The sequence below is a fragment of the Anabrus simplex genome, chromosome 8 (assembly GCF_040414725.1).
Source record: "Anabrus simplex isolate iqAnaSimp1 chromosome 8, ASM4041472v1, whole genome shotgun sequence".
In the NCBI taxonomy this organism is placed as follows: Eukaryota; Metazoa; Arthropoda; class Insecta; order Orthoptera; family Tettigoniidae; genus Anabrus; species Anabrus simplex.
In genome coordinates, this window is record NC_090272.1 from 4,616,832 (window position 1) to 4,623,088 (window position 6,257).

The window sequence follows — 6,257 nt, forward strand, 5'->3', positions numbered from 1 at the left end:
CAAGGTTACGTTAGCTCATTATATTTTACATTTTAATTGTATGTGATTCAGTGAAGTCTGTAATACTTCGAATTTCTTTACAGCTTGACAATCAATGAAACTGTGTTGCATCAAACTGTCACAGTTTGGCTGGTGCTGGAGGGCACAGTAAACACATATGTGCCATTAATCAGTACTGCAATTCTGATTCAGGATTTAGCAAGAAAAATTTGCCGCAAGAATGGGGGAAACCAAATTTGAAAACAGTGGTATGTAATATTATCGCTGTTAATTATGTAATAAATTTGAGTGCTCACAATATGATTAATAGAGTGTAGATTTTATATCTTCTAGGGTTCGTAAAATATGCGAAAGGGAAGAGGGCTGAAGATCTATTTTGCAAGAAGAAGGCGAGAACTGACAAGGTTGCTGTTATTACCATCGATGAACTAGGAAAAACAGATCCAGATAATTCGCCTTGGACTGAAATGATTAGAGCGGAACTGGAAACAGAGTCTGAATTGGTAGCTAAAAGTTTGTGTGAACAGTTGTGCAGCAATAGCGTATAACATGACTTGTACGAAGAATACATGTAACATCTCTCATCTATTCTTGCTGGCGTTTCTGATTTCATTTCTGTGCAACCTATTATAACTCGTGCGTCAGGATAAAATGTTTTAAAAGCTCGAGGCAAAGCATTTTGCACGGATAGTTTGCTAGGCCAGAAAATAAAATTAGAATTGCGTTTCTTGACAACTCCGAGAGCAGTAAAAAAAAAAAACTTCGCGTAGCAGTAGTCCGATGTACACCAAATATGACTGCTAAGGCAGCAAAGGTGATACCCAATTTCATTTTCATTAAAAAGAGTAAACAAACGTCGTTATTAGTTATGTTTACAGACACTTCAGAAACAAAAAAAAACAGTAAAATAAATTGAATTTTTTAAATGAAGCACTTGTTAAATCCTTCAACTGTGCCTCACTTTTTATGCTATGGTATCCATGAAATCCTCTGCATATGTCGAAGGGGTGATGGGACCACAACTTTTATCCACCTTCTCCGAAATACTTGGAGGTACTGTGCTTGAGTTGCACTGTGTGCCTACATCATTCCCACTAAAAACACAAGTGAATTCGAAAGTGGTTGCTTCAATCTCAAATTCTGCTTGCACCGACTTATGTAGTTTTCACACTCATTTTTCACAATAAATTCATGAGTTTCCTGATTAGAAGACGTATATATATTTGAGCATTTCATTCGTTTACTCGCATTTCCAAACCGGGATACACCACCTTCGGTTCTTCTTATAGCTTTCATGAAACACAGATGGTATATTTGATGGATGATTTTCAATATTATTAGGCTTTCCTCCAACAAAATGTTCACTGCGAATGACGGAGCATTCGGTGGGTTCCCATGGAGTTCCATCTGCACTGACTTGCAGGAAAACATTTATTATTATTATTATTATTATTATTATTATTATTATTATTTGATTCGTTGTGCCCAGCTGTGGAGCGCGTTTGAACTTATTTTGCACAATGTTTCTTCTTCTTTTCTTCCCAATATCTCTTCATTTTTTCACTGTGTTCCTTTCTGCGTGTTTCTGTCCAGCCTGTATTTTTTCTTGTTGGTTTCTCTGCAAATTTATGTTTGTTTACTAAGCTTCTAAATTTCATTCTATCTTGAATGGTTTCGTCCTCAATACCCATTTCTTGTAGATCTTCATGTATTTCTGCTAACCAATTGTTGCGGATTTTCAGGGTTAGAGCTAGATTTAGAATTTTCTTTGTCAGCCTGTTGTTATCCATTCTGTGTAGGTGTCCGTAGAATTTTAGTCGTCTCTTTCTGATGGTATCTGTGATTTTTTCTGTGAATTGAAAAATTTCGTGTGGTTTCTTTTTCATCCAAATTCCATTTTCGAACTTTGGTCCTAGGATTTTTCTGAGAATTTTCCTCTCTTGTTTCTCAATGCTTTTCATTTGTGACCTGCCGCCAATGATCAGTGTTTCAGATGCATAAAGTGCCTCTGGTTTGATGACTGTATTGTAGTGTCGTAATTTTGCATTTTTTGATATACATCTTTTGTTGTATCTGTTCCATGTGATTTTGTAAGCCCTTTGCAGTTTAGCAGTTCTTTCTTTGTTAGCTTCCTGATTTAACCCTGCTGGCTGAATAATTTCACCTAGATACTTGAATTTGTCTACTTGGGAAATTATTCCACAATTGGTGATTAATGGTTGATTGTCGAATCTTGATTTAGTTCCTTCCATAAACTGCGTCTTTTCAAATGAAATTTGAAGTCCGGTTTTTGCGGCTATTTCATTCAATTTTTCTATGGATTGGATTGCTTCTTGTCTGTTGTTCGAAAGGATCGCAAGGTCATCTGCGAAAGCTAAGCAGTCAAGGTGAATTTTGTCTTTAAGAAGTCTGCCAATGTTTATACCTTTAGTTTCTTTTCTCCATTCACGAATCACTTTTTCCAAAACTAAATTGAATAGTAGTGGGGATAGTCCATCTCCCTGTCGGACGCCAGTTCTGATTTCGAACGGTTCAGAAATTTCTCCCAAGAACTTAACTTTTGATGTTGTGTTGGTCAGAGTTTGTTTAATCAAATCCCTCGTTTTCCTGTCGACTTGAAATTCCTCTAGTATGTTGAACAGGGTCTGCCGATCTATGGAATCATACGCTTTTTTGAAGTCAACAAAGGTGATTACTGTTTGTTTGGTTTTGCGAATCTGTAGTATGGTTTTTAGGTTTAGGATTTGTTCTGCGCAGGATCTCCCTTTTCGGAATCCAGCCTGATAATCTCCGATCAGGTGGTCTGTTTGTTTCTCTAATCTATTAAGTAGAGCTTTAGAGAAGATTTTATATACGAGTGAGAGGAGAGAAATTCCTCTGTAGTTATTAATATCTGATTTGTCTCCTTTCTTGTGAAGTGGGTGAATCAATGCACATTTCCAATCCTCCGGAATTTCTTCAGAAAACCAAATGTCCTGTAAGATTTTTTGAATACTCTGGGCCAGTTTGTCACCACCAATTTTCAACATTTCAGCGATTATTCCATCTTCTCCTGGTGCTTTGTTGTCTTTTAAATCTCTGATTATTTGTTTGACTTCTTGTAATGTGGGGGGTTCTGAATCTGGATTAGGTGTTGGTTTTTCATAGGTGAATTGTTCCTTTGGAGATTCACAGTTTAAAAGGTCCATGAAATGGTTTGCTAGGAGTTCACAATTTCCCTTATTACTTGTTTCTAAAGTCCCATCTGTACGTTTGAAACAGAGACTAGGTGCCTGGTAATTGGATAATTCTTCTCTGAATGTTCTGTAGAAGTTCCGTGTATTGTTTTTCTTGAAATCTTCTTCTATTTCTACCAGTCTGTTTTGATCATATTTTCGTTTTTCAGATCTGATGATTTTTGAGGTTTGTTTCTGTGTTTTGAAGAATTCATCACGATTTTGATCAGTTTTATGGGAACTCCAGTTTAGCCAGGACCTAATTCTGACTTCTATGGCCTTGTCACAGGTGTCATTCCACCACCTGTGTTTGCGTTTCCTTGGGGGATTGCTGATGTTTTGTGAAGCTTTCAAGAGTGTGTCCTTGAGTTCTAGCCAGTTTGAAGGAGCATCGTTGGAGATATTCGCAAGGAAATTGTCTGAGTTCTGTCTCAGAAATTCAGGGTCGATTCTTGGGTTTCTGATTGTTTTGGTTTTCTTCCTGTTGGGTTGAAACTTTACTTTAACAAGAGATAGGTGGTGGTCGGAGTCAATAATTCCCTTTTTGACTTTAACGTTCATAATTTCTTTTTGGTTTTTCTTGGAAATAGCCACATGGTCTAGTTGAAATTCTCCTAAATGCATGTTCGGGGATCTCCATGTCATTTTCTTTTGTGGAAGTGCCAGGAAATGGGTTGACATCAATTTTAGATCGAAATTCTCGCAGAAGCCAATTAAACGTTCTCCATTTTTATTGGTTCTTTTGTGAGCAGGGTAAAGTCCCACAGTGGTCCTAAATTTCTTCTCTTTGCCAATTTGTGCATTGAAGTCCCCCAGCAGAATTTTGACATGATGTTTTGGAACTTTGGCTGTAGTTTCTTCTAGTAATTCCCAGAAGTCATCTACCTTCTGTGGGTCTTTTTGATTGTAATTGTTTGTAGGTGCATGTGCATTGATTAGTGTATAAGCTTTGTTTCCTGATTTGATTGTCATTAGCGAAATTCTTTCAGAAGGAGATGCAAAGTATAATACCGAATTTGTGATATTTTTTCTCACTGCAAAACCAGTGCCAAATTGTAATATTTTGTTAGGGAGGAGGGTAGCTGGTTTACCTTTATAAATTCTATAGTTTCCTGATTCAAAATGATTTTCGTCACTGTACCTAGTTTCTTGGAGTGCCAGAATTTGGATGTTGAGTTGGTCTAATGTGTCTGTTAAGTGCTTCAACTTTCCAATTTTGCCAAGCGTGTTGATGTTTAAAGTGCCAATAAAATGTTTTTCCTTTGGGCGAAGAGATTTGGGAAGCTCCGATACATTCCCGCATGATGTTCTCGGTCCCCCAGAATGCGATGACCGAGAAAACCTAGTATGAATACTAGGGCCTGGGGTAGTAGTATCATTAACTGACGTTGCCATCATGCTAGTAAGTTGAAGATAATGGGGAGATTGATCTTTGTCAATCTCATAGTTACAACTAAGGTATTGAGCCTCAGAGGTTGCCTCAAGATGTTTTCTGGCTGTGCCTGTTTTTGGTCCGCGAGAGGTATTTTATTTCCCTCAAGCCCTCCGGACAAGTCCGGCGAGCCCCCCGATCCTCCACCTGGGACGCGCCCGATAGGGGAACAGGCAAAATTATTATTATTATTATTATTATTATTATTATTATTATTATTATTATTATTATTATTATTATTATTATTATTATTATTATTATACATATTCGGTGTAGTGAAGACACGTGCACATGGAAGGACACGAATGTAAACATACGAACCTGCTGCAATGCATACTTGAAATGAAATATACTGTTTCAAAGTGTACGTAAATGAACGTGTTCTTGACTTGGCATACCTGGTACGGTATGTTTGATGTGTTATATGAAGTGTGTGATTTACGTCACAAATGAAATAAGGTACTGTAGTTACTTTATTTTTCCAACAGCCGGAATCCACTTCCTGCATCTGTCCGATTCCCATGGACGACCAGGAAATGTGTGAAATGTAATTCATTTTCCATGCGTGTTTCTTTGTGTGTTGTGGCAGTTCACTGCACAACAGTTTCTATTTGATTTAGACATTTTGATACTCTACTACTACCACCACCACCACAATTTCACACTCACAGTTAAACAGCCTGGCCTGACCGTTCAATACACGATCACCAACATATTGCAGATTTCTTCCGCTAGAGGCGCTAAGAGCGGCCGTGCACGCCCCCTATAGCCAATAAGTCTTTTTTTTTTCGGTTCGCTGATGGTTAGTCTCCTTACAAGTGGCTATAATGTCTGTGTGTTGTTGATCGCGTGATAGGACCCCCCCCCCTTGAGGACGGTTCTAACTCGTTCAATGATTGGCTGAGAGACGTTCGACTCTTGAAATCCTTACCTAGCTGACATTAAGGTGTTGAGTATTTAAATATCACGAAAACCCCAGGCATCATAATGATTACATGAAATGGTAACAAATGTTTAGCCTTCTGATTATGTCTTATGGAAGCATTGTTGGCCACACGTAGTACCTCTTTTCGAAAACAAAGAACTAGTAAGTATGATCGTCATGTCAAGATTCTGGCAATAACGGCTTACAATTTTGGAGGTATTCTGGCAACTGGAATAACGCTATGACGAACTATAAACATGCAGTTGGCAAAGGTTATACCTAATTCCACCAGAGCCACGGGCTCAGTTATCACCTTCCCCATGTCACACAGTGTTGACTTAACACAGGTTCCGTCTTACACCATTCGTAGAACCTAATCTACTGTACCAGTTGACTTGCTACCTTTCCCATTCCATTCACATCGGAGTTTACTATGTTCTCCATGAACAACAACTAAATTTCGCTTTTTTTTAAATTCCTGCCTTTCCAATGTCAACGTCTCATTTGTAGAACCCCAGTTTGCAGGATTTTTATTTCTTGTTTTGAAGCATACTACCTCCTCCATAAACGTTGGAAATGTTTCGAGAACATCCAGTATAACTGAATTATTTCTGTGAATTTAGTGAATGACTTCCTATTTATGGTCATGATACCATAAAATTCTGAACTGGATTAACAAAATATT